At 44.2% G+C, this 18,628-nt stretch overlaps 1 protein-coding gene across 1 annotated transcript in view; it reads left to right on the top strand.

The window, feature by feature from the left end:
* Positions 1-18,628, top strand: part of LOC115113192 (glutamate receptor ionotropic, delta-1-like) — a 467,913-nt gene that overhangs the window by 271,672 nt on the left and 177,613 nt on the right. The window lies entirely within an intron of this gene.

Below are 18,628 nucleotides of genomic sequence, written 5' to 3'. Positions count from 1 at the left end.
ATGTGGTGATTGACAGAGTCGAAAGCCTTGGCCAGATCAATGAATACGGCTGCACAGTAATGTTTCTTATCGATGGCGGTTACGATATCGTTTAGGACCTTGAGCTTGGCTGACGTGCACCCATCACCAGCTCTGAAACCAGATTGCATAGCAGATGTCAATGCTCTGATGAATTGAGGCTATTCTGATGGGAAAAGGGGTGTTCCTAATGTTTGGTACACTCAGTGTATAACACCTACATAAACTCACATCTATTGCAGTAAATCATAACGGGCCCTGAATGCACCATGTTCCTCCCAGGGCGGTGTCGAGATTACCTGGGCTCCATAATGAGTGTGGAGTGGGACATCTGTCACTGCCCTCTTTACGGCCTGCTCTCTTCTCAGAGGAGGAGATATTAGACTGGTATTAGGTGGGAGATTGATTTAGCTGCCGCACACTGCAGGAGATGGGTCTTAATGCGTAGCCCCTTTTCAGATGAGGAGTGGATGAGCATAGGCAAACAGAGGAATGCGCTATGGGCTTGTGTAATGAGCAAAGTAAAGAGAGTTGGAGCAAGAGAAAGGTTAGAGAAGGATATGGACTGATTACAAAGTGGGAGAGAGTGACATGGACAAGGGGAGATACCTAGTCAGTTGTACAACTGAATGCCTTCAACTGAACTGTGCGAGGGGCTGCCATAATCAACCTTTTGGATACTGGCCTAACGCTCTAGGCTACCGGAGAGAGGCGCGGAGAAAGATAGTATTGTATCCATTTTTGTATAGAACTGTATTTTGTGGTGTAAGAAAGAAAGAAAGAAAGAAAGAAAGAAAGAAAGAAAGAAAGAAAGAGAGAGAGAAAGAGAGAAAGAGAGAAAGAGAGAGAGAGAGCTGAAGCTAACAACATTTACACACTGGAAGCAAGGCACAGGTGAGCTTTGCCACATTATCATTTTTAGATATGGTAAACCTGCTATTCCTCAAGACACTTGCTACAGTGGTTCAATCTGAAATGCTGATTGCTTTATCCTGACGTACTGACTTTATCCCATGATAGGGTCCCATTAGGTTATTATATTTGTTGGGAAATAAGCCTCTGGGTTTTAATGCATGGTCCCCTTTAAATTAAATTGTATTGGCGTGGGAAATCAGCAAAATGTATAGCTTGCTTGAGTCCCTCTAGGAGTAAGGAGTTGACAAAGTAATTATAGTGGAACAGAATAGTACATTGAGGAGTCATTGTTTTGCAGAAAAGTTTTGCACCCATTTACATTTAGTACCATTTAAAGTGTCAAATACCTTGATTTCGAATTCTACATATTGATATGTAAGAATGTCATGGGGGAGCATGGATTGTAATGAGTGAAGCAATAGAAAATAATTGTATTGTAAAAAAGTTATATTGTGGGTAAATGGTTACCTTACAGAACATTGAGGTTGTTCTTTAATGGAAGCCTCTCCAACATAATCCAGGTAGAATCAGGAATTCCCCAGGGCAGCTGTCTGGGCCCCTTACTTTTTTCAATCTTTACTAATGACTAAGTAAACCCAGTGTGTCTATGTATGCGGATGACTCAACATTATACACGTCAGCTAATAAAGCGACTGAAATGACTGCAACACTTAACAAAGAGCTGCAGTTAGTTTCAGAATGGGGGGCAAGGAATAAATTAGTCCTAAGTATTTCAAAAACTTCAAGCATTGTATTTGGGACAAATCATTCACTAAACCCTAACCCTCAACTAAATCTTATAATGAATAATGTGGAAATTGAGCAAGTTGAGGTGACTATCATTGTCAAAACATATTGATACAACAGTAGCTAAGATGGGGAGAAGTATGTCCATAATAAAGCACTTCTCTGCCTTCTTGACACTATCAAGGCAAGTCCTACAGGCCCTAGTTTTGTCGCACCTGGACTACTGTTGAGTCGTGTGGTCAGGTGCCACAAAGAGGAACTTAGGGAAATTACAATTGGCTCAGAACAGGGTAACATGTCTGGCCCTTGTCAACATTAATGATATGCATATAAATCTCTGATTGCTGAAAGTGGAGGAGAGATTGACTTCATCACTGCTTGTTTTTGTAAGAAATGTTGACAAGCTGAATGCACTGTGCTGTCTGTTTAAACTACTAGCACACAGCTTGGACACCCATGCATACCCCACAAGACATATCACCAGAGGTCTCTTAACAATCCCCAAATCCAGAACAGACAATGGGAGGCACATAGTACTACATAGAGCCAGGACTACATGGAACTCTATTGCACATCAGGTAACTGATGCAAGCAGTAGAATCAGATTTTTTAAAAATAGTTACAAATACACCTTATGGAACAGCGGGGACGGTGAAAAAGAACAAACGGGTACAGACACACACATACACACACATACGCTAGCACATTCACTCTATATGCACTTACATTGTAATTTTGTTGTGTGGTGGTATTATACATTTTTTATTGTAGGGAAGTAGTGGATGTAATAATGTTATATGATGTACTTTTATATTTTGTTTTATACATGATGTAAGTGCCTTAATAATGCGTTTGGACCCCAGGAAGAGTAGCTGCTGCCGTGGCAATACAAATAAAAATAATACATGACTCCCTTTTCTACCCACACAACAATACAGTTTAATCACTAACACATTTTAATAAAACTGAATCTGCACAATATTGATCCTACCATTGGACTGGCATTTGCGTAAATTAGCTGATTGACAAAAATGCAATCAATTCAGAATATCTTTGAACACACTATATAGTGCCAATCGCAAGGAATATGACAGTATTGATGGAAAGTTCAATATTTATCAAGGAACCACTCCTGCCTTTGCAAAAGCACTTCCATAGCAATGGCTGTTACGGTATATGACCAGCCCAGTTCATGCTATTGTATGAAAATGAGCCGCCCTCCACATAAATAGTGCAACTTCTGATGACTACTTCTGATACTACACCTGATGACTACATGACTACTCCTGATGACTACATAACTACTCCTGATGACTACATAACTACTCCTGATGACTACATAACTACTCCTGATGACTACATGACTACTTCTGATGACTACATGACTACTCCTGATGACTACATGACTACTCCTGATGACTACATAACTACTCCTGATGACTACATGACTACTTCTGATGAATACATGACTACTCCTGATGACTACATGACTACTCCTGATGACCACATAACTACTCCTGATGACTACATGACTACTCCTGATGACTACATGACTACTCCTGATGACTACATAACTACTCCTGATGACTACTTCTGATGACTACATGACTACTTCTGATGACTACATGACTACTTCTGATGACTATTTTTGATGACTACATGACTACTTCTGATGACTACATGACTACTTATGATGACTACATGACTACTTATGATGACTACATGACTACTCCTGATGACTACATGACTACTATTGATGACTACATGACTATTTCTGATGACTACTTCTGATGACTACTTCTGATACTACACCTGATGACTACATGACTACTTCTGATGAATACATGACTACTCCTGATGACTACATAACTACTCCTGATGACTACATAACTACTCCTGATGACTACATGACTACTTCTGATGACTACATGACTACTTCTGATGAATACATGACTACTCCTGATGACTACATGACTACTCCTGATGACCACATAACTACTCCTGATGACTACATGACTACTCCTGATGACTACATGACTACTCCTGATGACTACATAACTACTCCTGATGACTACATGACTACTTCTGATGACTACATGACTACTTCTGATGACTACATTACTACTTCTGATGACTATTTCTGATGACTACATGACTACTTCTGATGACTACATGACTACTTATGATGACTACATGACTACTTATGATGACTACATGACTACTCCTGATGACTACATTACTACTTTTGATGACTACATGACTATTTCTGATGACTACTTCTGATGACTACATGACTACTTCTGATGACTACACGACTACTTATGATGACTACATAACTACTCCTGATGACTGCATGACTACTTCTGATGACTATTTTTGATGACAACATGACTACTTCTGATGACTACACGACTACTTATGATGACTACAAAACTACTCCTGATGACTGCATGACTACTTCTGATGACTATTTTTGATGACAACATGACTACTTCTGATGACTACATGACTACTTCTGATGACTACATGACTACTCCTGATGACTTCATGACTACTTCTGATGACTACATGACTACCTATGATGACTACATGACTACTTCTGATGACTACATGACTACTTCTGATGAATACATGACTACTCCTGATGACCACATAACTACTCCTGATGACCACATAACTACTCCTGATGACTACATGACTACTCCTGATGACTACATGACTACTCCTGATGACTACATAACTACTCCTGATGACTACATGACTACTTCTGATGACTACATGACTACTTCTGATGACTACATTACTACTTCTTATGACTATTTCTGATGACTACATGACTACTTCTGATGACTACATGACTACTTCTGATGACTACATGACTACTTATGATGACTACATGACTACTCCTGATGACTACATTACTACTTTTGATGACTACATTACTATTTCTGATGACTACTTCTGATGACTACATGACTACTTCTGATGACTACACGACTACTTATGATGACTACATAACTACTCCTGATGACTGCATGACTACTTCTGATGACTACATGACTACTTATGATGACTACATGACTACTTATGATGACTACATGACTACTCCTGATGACTACATTACTACTTTTGATGACTACATGACTATTTCTGATGACTACATGACTACTTCTGATGACTACATGACTATTTATGATGACTACATGACTACTTATGATGACTACATGACTACTTATGATGACTACATAACTACTCCTGATGACTGCATGACTACTTCTGATGACTACATTACTATTTCTGATGACTACTTCTGATGACTACATGACTACTTCTGATGACTACACGACTACTTATGATGACTACATAACTACTCCTGATGACTGCATGACTACTTCTGATGACTACATGACTACTTATGATGACTACATGACTACTTATGATGACTACATGACTACTCCTGATGACTACATTACTACTTTTGATGACTACATGACTATTTCTGATGACTACTTCTGATGACTACATGACTACTTCTGATGACTACACGACTACTTATGATGACTACATAACTACTCCTGATGACTGCATGACTACTTCTGATGACTATTTTTGATGACAACATGACTACTTCTGATGACTACATGACTACTTCTGATGACTACATGACTACTCCTGATGACTTCATGACTACTTCTGATGACTACATGACTACCTATGATGACTACATGACTACTCCTGATGACTACATGACTACTCCTGATGACTACATGACTATTTATGATGACTACTTCTGATGACTACATGACTACTCCTGATGACTACTCCTGATGACTACACCTAATGACTACATAACTACTCCTGATGACTACATGACTACTCTTGATGCCTACATGACTACTTCTGATGACTTCATGACTACTTATGATGACTACATGACTACTTATGATGACTACATGACTACTCCTGATGACTTCATGACTACTTCTGATGACTACATGACTACTCCTGATGACTACTCCTGATGACTACACCTAATGACTACATATCTACTCCTGATGACTACATGACTACTCTTGATGCCTACATGACTACTTCTGATGACTTCATGACTACTTATGATGACTACATTACTACTTATGATGACTACATGACTACTCCTGATGACTTCATGACTACTTCTGATGACTACATGACTACCTATGATGACTACATGACTACTCCTGATGACTACATGACTACTTCTGATGACTACATGACTATTTCTGATGACTACTTCTGATGACTACATGACTACTCCTGATGACTACATGACTACTCCTGATGACTACATGACTACTCCTGATGACTACTCCTGATGACTACTCCTGATGACTACACCTGATGACTACATAACTACTCCTGATGACTACATGACTACTCTTGATGACTACATGACTACTTCTGATGACTTCATGACTACTTCTGATGACTACATGACTAGTTATGATGACTACATAACTACTTCTGATGACTACATGACTACTTCGGATGACTACATGACTACTCCTGATGACTTCATGACTACTTCTGATGAGTACATGACTACTTATGATGACTACATGACTACTCCTGATGACTACATGACTACTCCTGATGATTACATGACTATTTCTGATGACTACTTCTGATGACTACATGACTACTCCTGATGCCTACATGACTACTCCTGCTGACTACATGACTACTCCGGATGACTACTCCTGATGACTACTCCTGATGACTACATAACTACTCCTGATGACTACATGACTACTTCTGATGCCCACTAACTCTCTGAAGATAATACAAAGTTTGTTGAATTCTGTCTAACATCCCAATTAAGCCTTAATTGCACCCACACACATGCACATGCATAGACATACAGTACAAACATACACACACACACACGTGGTAATATTGATAATATATGCATATTATATATACCTCGCATGCGACCCATAGTAAGACTAAGCAATTAGCCTATGTTTATTTGACTCCATAAAGATAATTCAAATATGCAAGCAAGCATTAGGCAATGAGTGGACGTTGACTAGCAAGAATTGGTATGAGAGAGGAATAATAATGGCAGATATTTAATAGCATTGTAAAATGAATGAAATCACATACAAGGCATAAAGCTTAAGTTACAAACATTACAGCGCAATACTCTAGGTATGATCAGAGAGTGAGAGAGAAGTCCTAGCCTGAAAGGCCATGCTCTAAGTCATGCATGGGGCAGCATGTAGCCTAGTGGTTAGAGTGTTGGGCCAGTAACCGAAAGGTTGCTGGATCGAATCCCCGAGCGGACAAGGTAAGAATGTGTCCTTCTGCCTCTAAACAAGACAGTTAACTCACTGTTCCCCGCTAGGCTGTCATTGTAAATAAGAATTTGTTCTTAACTGACTTGCCTAGTTAAAAAAAAAAAAGATTCCCTGGGATGGAGAAAGAGAGAGTTGGTATCTCACAAGTGCAGTTCAGGAACAAAAAAGAACGAGACAATGAATCTAAGACCCTTTTTTAAGCATCTGTTGTTTGGATTCAAAATCTGAGTTGTTGAACAGTAGTCTTACTGTAAAGTTAACCTCCAATCAGATATCAGCCCTACAGGATGTAAAGACAACAGAACCTCTGCTACCCAGAGGTGTGACAAGAGGGGATTGGTGAGATAATGCAGAGAAGGCCGAATTCCTATAACAACACAAAGGAATTAATGCAGACAGTTGATTAAGTCACTTTGGGGGCTGGGCCGCCCTACAAAGACACACGCATTAGCGTGTGCACACACACAAAATGAGGTTACCATGGTGTCTCCCGGCCATGCGTGTCAAGCTGTGATCAGAGGAACTAAAGTTGATTAGAGTCTGAGTAATCTAGTTAGGCTGCATTAACATAGACGGAGGTCGATATCATGATTGTCAGAGGAAGAGGGAGGATGAGGGCTTGTCTTTATAATGGCATTTTCCTCAGTACACAACAGGCTGATGCACTCACAATTGTAGGGATCCTTAGTGGAGCAGCAGTCTACGGCATTGCATCGCAGTGCTAGAGGCGTCACTACAGACCGGGTTCAATCCCGGGTTGTATCACAACCGGACGTGATCGGGTGTCCCACAGGACGGAGCACAATTGGCCCAGCGTCGTCTGGGTTAGGGGAGGGTAGTCCGTCATTGTAAATAAGAATTTGTTCTTAACTGACTTGCCTAGTTAATTAAAGGTTAAATAAATACAAATAACATATTGAGTACATTTCCATAAAGATGTACTGTATGTAATACAAGTGCTATTTTCCGTCTGCCAGCAACTTTATTTATGAAGGTGTTATGAGAGCAAATGTTTTCTAATTAATGCTGGAGTCAATTCAAACTTAAGCAAAGGTTATTAAATGGGTTTGTGCACAATTATGTACAGTATAATGCAGAATTGCATGATACATTTCATACTCCAGGAGGTCTGCAGAGATGTCTTACAGTTGGTTTGCGAAACAGCTTATTTATGAACTAATGTAAAAATGTCTCACTACCTTCTGTTCAGAATATACTATTATGCCCCCCAAAAAGTAGCCTATTTAGTTTACATTAGTTGTGTGATGAAGCTAAGTCTCCGAGGTAGAGTATTTCAACCTTTTAAAACCACATTTGTATTCCTAAGTGATGCTTGAGAAAACATGTCCAGAAATCTGACCCATAATTCCCCATTAATCGTCTTTTCTGCCTCCTGTCTATGGCCAGGATAGTGTAGCTGTGCACTGGAACACCGCCCAAGGTTTAGTACTGGGACTTTGAAGTCCGCATCAGCCATCTTAGCCTGTGCCCTCTCCCTGAGCTGTTGCCTTTCATCCAGGATTCATCTTGTGATGGTATGAGATAGAAATGCCACTGAACACTTTTTTAGGGCAGGACCAAAGTTGATGCTGTTGTATTCCCCATACGTTTGCCTTTGGGAATGACTTGAGCAAACCTGCCCATTTTCCGTGAGGCCTCATTTCCAGTCCATCGACTCTCCTTCTCTGCTTTTCAGGTGGAAACAGAATAGTGTTTTTTTCCACCAATGGAAATCTTGAAACCAATCATTTATTTTCCCCTGTTTCATAATAGGCTAGGCAAACTTGACAGAGAGAATGTGTGTGTGATAGTGTGCTAGAAAGAAAGTGTGTGTGAGAGAAAGAGCAAGCGAGAGAGAGAGAGAGAGAGAGAGAGAGAGAGAGGGGGCAAGATGCGTGAGAGAGAGAGAGTGTGTGTGTGTGTGTGTGTGTGTGTGTGTGTGTGTGTGTGTGTGTGTGTGTGTGTGTGTGTGTGTGTGAGAGAGAGAGAGAGAGAGAGAGAGGGCAAGATGCGTGAGAGAGAGTGTGTGTGAGAGACAGAGAGAGAGAGAGAGAGAGAGAGAGAGAGAGGGGGCAAGATGCGTGAGAGAGAGTGTGTGTGTGAGAGTGTGTGTGAGAGTGTGTGTGTGTGAGAGAGTGTGTGTGTGTAAGAGAGTTTGTGTGTGTGAGAGCGAGAGAGAGGGCAAGATGCGTGAGAGAGAGTGTGTGTGTGAGAGAGAGTGTGTGTGTGAGAGAGAGTGTGTGTGTGAGAGAGTGTGTGTGAGAGAGTGCATGAGAAAGAGCAAGCGAGAGAGATAGGGCAAGATGCGTGAGAGAGGGCAAGGTGCGTGAGAGAGAGTGTGTCAGAGAGAGAGTGTGTCAGAGAAAGAGAGAGAATATTTGTGAGAGAAAGAGCAAGCGAGAGAGCGAGAGAGAGAGAGAGAGAGAGAGAGAGAGAGAGAGAGGGCAAGAAGCGTGAGAGAGGGCAAGGTGCGTGAGAGAGAGTGTGTCAGAGAGAGAGTGTGTCAGAGAGAGAGAGAGAATATTTGTGAGAGAAAGAGCAAGCGAGAGAGCGAGAGAGAGAGAGAAAGGTCAAGAAGCGTGAGAGAGAGAGTGCATGTGAGAGAGAGTGTGTGTGAGCGAGGGTGTGTGTGTGAGAGCGTGTGTGTGAGAGAGCATGTGTGAGAGGGAGAGAGTGTGTGAGAGAGAGCATGTGTGTGAGAGAGTGTGTGTGAGAGAGCATGTGTGTGAGAGAGCATGTGTGAGAGAGAGAGAGTGTGTGAGAGAGAGAGTGTGTGAGAGAGAGAGTGTGTGAGAGAGAGAGTGTGTGTGAGAGAGAGAGTGTGTGAGAGAGAGAATGTGTGAGAGAGTGTGAGTCAGAGAGAGTGGCAGCGCACTACATTGCTGCCTGCCATAAGTTGAGGGACAGTGTCTGACAGACCAATCAACCTGCACGTGTACTCTACTCTACTGTATGCTTATTGTTATTGTTGAATGTATGGTTATTTTGACACTTGGTTATTGTTGTTACTGTTGTTCCGTTGACAATTGTGATTCACATTTTTATTTTTTATATTGTAAATATCTCTAATAAGCTTTGGCAATATGTGCATTGTTACGTCATGCCAATAAAGCAAATTGAATTGAATTGAGAGAGAGTGTGTGTGTGTGTGTGTGTGTGTGTGTGTGTGGGTGGGTGAGAGTGAGAGTGTGAGCATGAGAGAGAGTGTGAGCGTGTGAGCATGAGAGAGTGTGAGCGGTGAGCGTGTGAGCATGAGAGAGAGAGTGTGAGCATGAGAGAGAGTGTGAGCGTGTGAGCATGAGAGAGTGTGAGCGGTGAGCGTGTGAGCATGAGAGAGAGTGTGAGCATGAGAGAGAGTGTGAGCATGAGAGAGAGTGTGAGCGTGTGAGCATGAGAGAGTGTGAGCGGTGAGCATGAGAGAGTGTGAGCATGAGAGAGAGTGTGAGCGTGTGAGCATGAGAGAGAGTGTGAGCGTGTGAGCATGAGAGAGTGTGAGCGGTGAGCGTGTGAGCATGAGAGAGAGTATGAGCATGAGAGAGAGTGTGAGCATGAGAGAGAGTGTGAGCGTGTGAGCATGAGAGAGTGTGAGCGGTGAGCAGGAGAGAGTGTGAGCGGTGAGCGTGTGAGCATGAGAGAGAGTGTGAGCATGAGAGAGAGTGTGAGCATGAGAGAGAGTGTGAGCGTGTGAGCATGAGAGAGAGTGTGAGCATGAGAGAGAGTGTGAGCATGTGAGCATGAGAGAGAGTGTGAGCATGAGAGAGAGAGAGAAAGAGTGTGAGTGAGGGAGCATGAGAGAGAGAGCGAGAGTGAGTGTGTGAGCATGAGAGAGCGTGAGAGAGAGGGCAAGAAGAGTGTCTTATTTTAATGAAACATTCTCATTTCATTAAAACCTCACCCCCGCTCTTAAATAAAACACTAAAATATATCCTGTACTGCATACATGTACCCTACTCACCTGTCCCTCTGCCACACGATACAAAACACCACATATCACAATAACAAAAACTCACCACTTCTACAACCATATATCCAAAACATCTTCCCCAGCTATACAGACAGCCCCCCACAACACACCATATCTCCTGAAACATCACCACGCTTTTTATCATTTTATAGAACTCAAATTCTACCCTAAGGCGCGTAAAGACCATCCCATTAAATAATAGTAAAGGGTCTGTTATTCCACCACCTTTGACCCTGTTCCTCCTTGTTATCCAAATAGCTAAGTTTGCCTGAGCAAACAGAAAATTCAGCAAAACACATTTGACCTTTTCCTTATTTGAATACCTGTACCCCATTATAAACATCCCAAGAGTAAAAAATACCCCCAACCTCTCGCACAGACATTCCAACATAGACATTAATGGCATTAACCTGGCGCACACAGAAAACACATGAATCACAGTTTCTCTCATAACACAGAAAGGACACCCCTGCCCGACTCCCGGTTCAATCCATGCCAACCAGCTGTTAGTGGCCAGGGCTCCATATAGGACCCTCCACTGGAGGTCCCCTGACCTCTTTGGTGCTGGGGTTTGTAGATCCCCCTCCATCTAAAACCCACCATACTCTCCTCCCCACAAACCCCATGCCACTGATGTGCCTTCACTCCTGTTAGGCTCCCAATGTTCCCTTACTTAAGTTAAGAGGTTGTAGAGGGCTTTACCTCCCACCCCCTCAAACTCCCCCAGGCTCGGAGTTACAAAATCGAACAAGTCCTCCAGACCCCCTTGCCAGTCCCCAGTCTCTGGGAGGTGTCCCCTCCCCCTTTGGCCGCTCAAACACCCCCACCTTACCGGCTCAGACAGTGCCTCCTGGACCTCCTCCATGAATCTCTCCAGCAGCCTAAGAGACATTATTCCTGTTTGTTGTGCCAGGACTTCCTGGGTTTTCCACCCCTCCTCTCCCAGCAGTCGCAGGTCATCCAACCTTAGTAAGCCCACCGCCATCAGTCACCTCTGTAGGGTGGCCGACTGAACCGATCTCAAAGGGATGGCTGGTTTGTTGAAGATAGCCTCCTCCCACAGCCCAGGCTCCACACCCCGTTCTCATGTGGGCCTTAGCAGCTGCCAGGCCCTCAGCACTGCAGAGTAATAATCTGAGAGAACTGCTGTACTCAGCCTCTCCAGCTTCATGAGGAACAGCTGCCAGTCCAACCCTAATCCGCCAGCTCTCCTCAGCAGCTCGCATGCTGGTTCCCTCCAGCCAACATCAGTATGGCACAGCAGTCTCTGCGCCGCCTTTAGTTGGAACGCAGCCACCCTGTTCTCCAGTTCCACCAGGCCCTGTCCTCCTTCGTGGACGGTCATGTACAACACAGCCGCCCCCAGCCAGGTCTGTGAACAGACCGGCGGGGGTTTGAGGACAGCCAGTTTATGCCACAGGGAAAATGCCACCAGGTTGTTGATTATCAGCACCCTCCCTCTATATGACATGAGACAGGAGCCACCTCCACCTGGCTAGTCTTGACACCACTGCCTGTGACAGCCCCTTCCAGTTCTTCCTGACCCACCTCTCCGAACCCAGGTACACCCCCAACATTTGAAGCCCTTCACAACCCAACTGCAACCCCCCAGGAAGCAGAGGAGGGGCCCTATCCCCCCCATATAACAGAGCTTTTTTCTTGCCCCAGTTTATTTTAGCTGGGGAAGCTCCCTCGTACACCTTCAGACTGGTCTCTAGTGCCTTCATATCCTGCCCATCCCTGACCATCACAGAAACGTAATCTGAATACACTGACACTGCTATGCCTGTCCAGCACACTTCCAGCAGTCTCCTGCGTAGCAGGCCCAAAAAAGGCTCAATGGCTAGTGTATATAACTGCCCAGATAGAGGGCATCCTTGTCTAATGCCCCGTCTCACCCAGACTGGCCAACTGAGCCCCCCTCCCACCTTGACCATACATGACACCCCAGCATACAACAGCTTCACACAGGTCAAAGAACTCTTCCCAAACCAAACACAGACATCACATTAAACAGATACTCATGGTCCACTCTATCAAAGCCTTCTCTTGATCTAAAGAGACCAGTCCAAAGTTCACATTAGAACCTCTCGACAAGTCCAAGATGTCCCTGATTAAGAACAAGTTGTCCGTGAATGAGCGTCCTGGTACATAATATGTTAGGTCTTTATGTGCTATCGAGTCCAGATGGGACTTCAGTCTGTTAGAGAGGACCTTGGCAAATATTGTGTAGTCCGCACAGAGCAATGCCACAGGCCTCCAGTTCTTAAGTTCACACAAGTCCCCTTTTTTGGGCAGGAGAGTCAGAGCCGCCCGACGGCAGCTCATCGGCGACTCTCCTACCCCGACACATTCACGCAACAAGCAAAAGAAGTCCAGTTCAATTATAACCCAGACTGTTTTATAAAACTCCACTGGGAGTCCATCGATGACATCTGGGTTACGGCCTATGCCAGTTCATGGGACAACAGAGGAATGTCCATTTCATCCCTCTGTGCCAGAGAGAGCTTAGGGAGTTCTGCAAACAAGACCTGAGCACAAATAGGATCACACATTTCTGCCCTATACAACTCAGGTTAAAACTCCACAATTCGCTCCCGCATCTCTCCCACTACAGAGGTCACCCGCCCATCAGACAGCCGTAGACAATGCATACCCTTGGCTTCACCGCTCTGTCTTTCCAAACCAAAGAAGATGGAGCTGGGAGCGTCCATCTCCTTGAGCATAGAGAACGTAGCTCTTACAAGTGCTCCCTTTGTTTTAACCTGGAAAAAACTACCCAGGTCCCTACGTAATTCAGCTAAATTAGCCTGGAGGCCTACATTGCCTTGCCCCACCATCTCTACCTCCATCTCACTAATACAACGCTCTAGTTCCCCCAATACTCTCCTAGCCTCTGAGGATGAGAGAGCTGTATACTGTTGATTGAAAAGCCGAATTTGTACTTTCCCTACATCCCACCATTGACTCAGAGACTCATTCTCCTCTCTTCGCTGCCCCCACCTTTCTCAAAAGGTCTGCTAACTGAAGCAAAAAGTGGTATCTTGTAAGAGCTTTACATTAAACCTCCAATAGGATGCCTGCCGGGATCATGGTGAAATAGATAGCCGAGCCATGGTTATGTGGTGATCCAAAAACCCCACCGGGAGAATGGTAGCGCCCAACAGTCTATTGCTCCGATTCCTGGACATGTCAAAAAAAAAAAGTCGGGCTGCACTCACCCTAGCCCCCAAAACCTTCACCCATGTATACTGTCTTGTGTTCGGATGTTTAGTTCTCCAAACATCCACTAGGTCGAACTGATTAATGATGTCCCTTAACACTCCCACTGACACTGAATGAGGCTCTTCCCCATTTCTGTTTTTTGTAAAATCCATTGTACAGTTCCAGTCCCCGCCGACCACCAGCATCTCCTCAGGCGCTACCTGTGAGAGTTCCTGTCTAAGACACCCAAATAGAACCCCCCTCTCGCTCCCTGTGTTAGGCGCATACACATTTATAAAGACAAAACCCATGTTGTTAATTTCTGCTTTTACAACAAGCAGCCTACCCCTACACACCTCCTTTGAGGAGCAAATTGTTAGACAGACCCGTTACAAAAAGGACTCCCACCCCTGGACTGAAATTTGTCCCATGGCCCAACACACTTGCCCCTTTCCACCATAGCCCCCAGTCGACTTCATTCAACACATCACTATGCTTCTCCTGCAGAAACAACACCTGTACTTTTTTTGGTTTTACAAATTCACCCAACACACTCCTCTTTCCTGCATCTCTGGCGCCATTTATATTGAGTGAGCCTACCCGAAGAGTCTCCATAAGAAGTGGAAGTGAAGCCAGCAAAGAAAGAGACCAATAGCAAAGCTCAAAAAGCCCCAGTGCCAGAAAGAAACTATACATCTAAACAGTGTCTGAAGGTAGACCTTTACGCACTGTTGTGACCCACTTCCTCAACCTAAAGCGTTTCCTGGGTGAGAGGACACCATGCCCCTCATTTTTCATAGCATGTTGTACTGATCTTACAAACTTTTTCGGATCAGAAAAAAAGGCCTCAAGATTAACGTTTTTCCCCTTGGTCTCATTCAGGGACCTTGTCAGTTCCCTCAACGTGTACTTTGACCCCTCTGCTTGACTGGCTGTCAGCTCTGGACCCATTGAAGAGGAGTCTGGAAAAAAAACTCCTCATCATCCTCCTCCTACTCACTTTCCTCCTCATCTTCATCTCACATCCTGACCACCTGCCCTTCCTCTCTGGTCAGGGCCCCCCCTCCCAGCACCAGGCAAAGGTTCCTTGGTGCCTTTGACCACACCAGCCTCTCCTCTCCCACCTCCTTTCTTCTCCCTTTTCCACTTGACACCCTCCTCCTCCCCCCCAGTCTCTTACACTTCCCCACTATACTCTCCTCATCCACAAGCATAGCCTGACTAGACCCAGTCTCTGATACACCACCATCCATAGCCTGACTAGACCCAGCCTCTGATACACCACCATCCATAGCATGACTAGACCCAGCCTCAGCTACCCCACCATCCATAGCATTAGGCCCAGCCTCATCTACACCACCATCCCTGGCATGACTAGGCCCAGCCTCTGCATCTCATTTCCCCCTGCACGTTGACCTAGATTTCCCCCACTGGCGTTTGTGCCCTCACCTTTTCTACGGCCCTTATGTGGGCACGCAAAGCTCTTATGCCCCAAATCCCCACACTCAAAACACTAGACTATCTGTGCTGGCAAACCCTGTGTAGAGCCCCTCCCCTCCCCATGCCTCACTCTAAAATGCACATTTAGCTGTTGCTCATTGTTATTCAGAAACATAAACACTTGCCTCCGGAATGAAACAACGTGCTTAACGGCATCTGCCTGAAAACCTTCCGACAGTACACGAAAACCGCTAGCAAAACGACTCAGCTCTTTCCTGATTTGATCATCCGTAATAAATGCAAATTTGCAACTACCACCCTTGTCGAAGGGTTAGAAACAGGCAAAATTGGCACCAACACACCCCTTACAAATATTCCACTAGCAATTAGCCTACCAACCAAATTGGCTCTTTTCATGAACACAACCACAGCTTTGTTCATTCTGGAAGCGGAATGTATAAATTCAGCTCCTACCTGTTCACCGACTCCACTTTAACTCCATTCTCAGGAACACACCTGAATCCATGCCGTATCGACAGCGTCTCCTCCGCGCTACGCTGAGAAGCCATCACGCACACCACACCTTCCAAACCCCAGGAAATTGAATCTGTCCTATTCCACCCTAACTTTGAAAAACCCTGTGGATACCGCTAAAACAAATAGTACATTAACCCTCCACCACAGAAAATAAAATTAAAAGAATAGACCAAGAACAGAATCAAGAAAAAAAGTTAGGACAGACCCCTCTACATCAAACTCCAAAAAACTCCCAGCATGCACTGCGGGAGAGAGAAAGAAAGAGAGGGCAAGAAGTGTGTGAGAGAAAGATAATGTGAGAGAGAGAGAGTGTGCGTGAGAGTGCTTGTGTGTGTGTGAGAGAGATAGAGAGAGAGAGAGTGTGTGTGAGAGAGAGTGTGTGTGTGAGAGAGTGTGTGATAGTGTGAGAGAGAGAGAATGTGTGAGAGTGTGAGAGAGAGAGAGAGAGTGTGAGAGAGAGAGAGAGAGTGTGTGTGAGAGAGAGCGTGTGTTAGAGAGAGAGACTGTGAGAGAAAGAGCAAGAGAGAGCAAGAGAGAGAGAGGGCAGGAAGCGTGAGAGAGAGTGCGTGTGAGCGAATGTGAGAGAGAGAGAATGTGAGAGAAAGAGTGTGAGAGAGTGTGTATGAGAGAAAGAGCAAGAGAGAGCGAGAGAGAGAGCAAGAAGTATGAGAGAGAGAGTGTGTGTGTGAGAGAGACAACACCTTTGCTTCAAAATGAGAAAATACAATATTTCTAAGCTATGAAGAGTACAGTTTCAAAAGTACAACACAAATGACATTCCTGGTTCTGTGCATTTGTTCATTGTGAAATGAGGTTATTGTGGCCAGACATGGACCTATAGTTTTGCCCAAAGAATCACAAGGAGAAAGCAGAAGATGTGCACAATAACGGTCTTCTTCATGAATTGGTCAAGTGTTTTCTTGTTATTGTATTTTCCCTTTGTGACCCTGAGTAGTATAAACACAACATATACTGAACAAATATATGAACGAATGAATGAATGTAATGAAACAATTTCAAAGATTTTGCTGAGTAGCATGAAATCAGTCAGTTGAAATAAAGTAATTAGGTCCTAATCTATGGATTTCACATTACTGGGCAGGGGCCCACTGTGGAGCCCCCTTCCCCCCTCTGACGATCCCTCAGGTGAAGAAGCCGGATGTGGAGGTCCTGGGCAGTTGTGAGGCCGGTTGGACGTACTGCCAAATTCTGTAAAACAACGTTGGATAGAGTTTATGGTAGAGAAATTAAGATTAAATTATCTGGAAACAGCTCTGGTGAACATTCCTGCAGTCAGCATGCCAATTGCATGCTCCCTCAAAACTTGAGACATCTGTGGAATTGTATTGCATGACAAAACTGCACATTTTAGAGTGGCCTTTTATTTCATCTGTGGAGTGATCGGGATGATTGATCAGTTTATTGATATTCCACACCTGTCAAGTGGATGGATTATCTTGGCATAGGAGAAATGCTCACTAACAGGAGTATAAACAAATTTGTGCACAACATTTGAGAGAAGTAAGCTTTTTGTGTGCATGGAACCTTTGTGGGATATTTGATTTCAGCTCATAAAACATGGGACCCACACTTTACATGTTGCGTTTATATTTTTGTTCAGTGCATATTACCACGGTCAACTCTCTACCCACTCTAGTGTACAGTATGTGTGTATGCTGTCTGATATACAGTGGGTGTGTGTGTGTGTGTGTGTGCGTGCGTGGGTGTGAGCAAGCGTGCGCGCGTGTGTGTGTGTGAGCATGCGTGCATTTGTGTATGCGTGTGGCTGGGTGAGACTGTTTACTCTGAACACTGATGAGGGTATTGAATGTCTCATCAATCCTCTAGAGGTGCAAGGAGAGAAGATTTGGAAAAAACTCAAAACCCAGACACAGCAGATTGCCACTATTCCCACTGTGGGAAGTGAGACACTGAAAACGGCATGGTTCACCTCTCTTTAAAAACCCAGTTTGACATTTGGTACGGCTGCAGCTACAGATGTAGGCTTCATTATTCTCGTTGGGGAGTCTGGTTTCCATTCACCTTTGATTTGCCTGTTCAGTAGAAACTCTCTGGAGAGGTTTCCATCCACATTTCTCAGGGAGATTGCACACCCGCCTCTTCACTGGCTGTAACCTATAAACAGAGAAAAACTGTGCATTGAAACTGAAGCATCATAACAGAAACTCAAATACCTAACAAATAACTCAAAACACAATTAATATTGCCTCCCGAGTGGCACATTGGTCTAAGGCACTGCATCTCAGTGCTAGCTGTGCCACTAGAGATTCTGGGTTTGAGTCCAGGCTCTGTCACAGCAGGCCACGACTGGGAGACCCATGGGGCGGCGCACAATTGGCCCAGCGTCATCTGTGTTAGGGGAGTTGGCCGGCAGGGATGTCCTTGTCCCATCACGCACTAGTGACTCCTGTGGCGGGCCGGGCGCATTGCATGCTGACACAGT

This window comes from Oncorhynchus nerka, linkage group LG28, assembly GCF_034236695.1.
Source record: "Oncorhynchus nerka isolate Pitt River linkage group LG28, Oner_Uvic_2.0, whole genome shotgun sequence".
Lineage (NCBI taxonomy): Eukaryota > Metazoa > Chordata > Actinopteri > Salmoniformes > Salmonidae > Oncorhynchus > Oncorhynchus nerka.
This window is presented reverse-complemented; position numbering and strand designations above follow the sequence as displayed.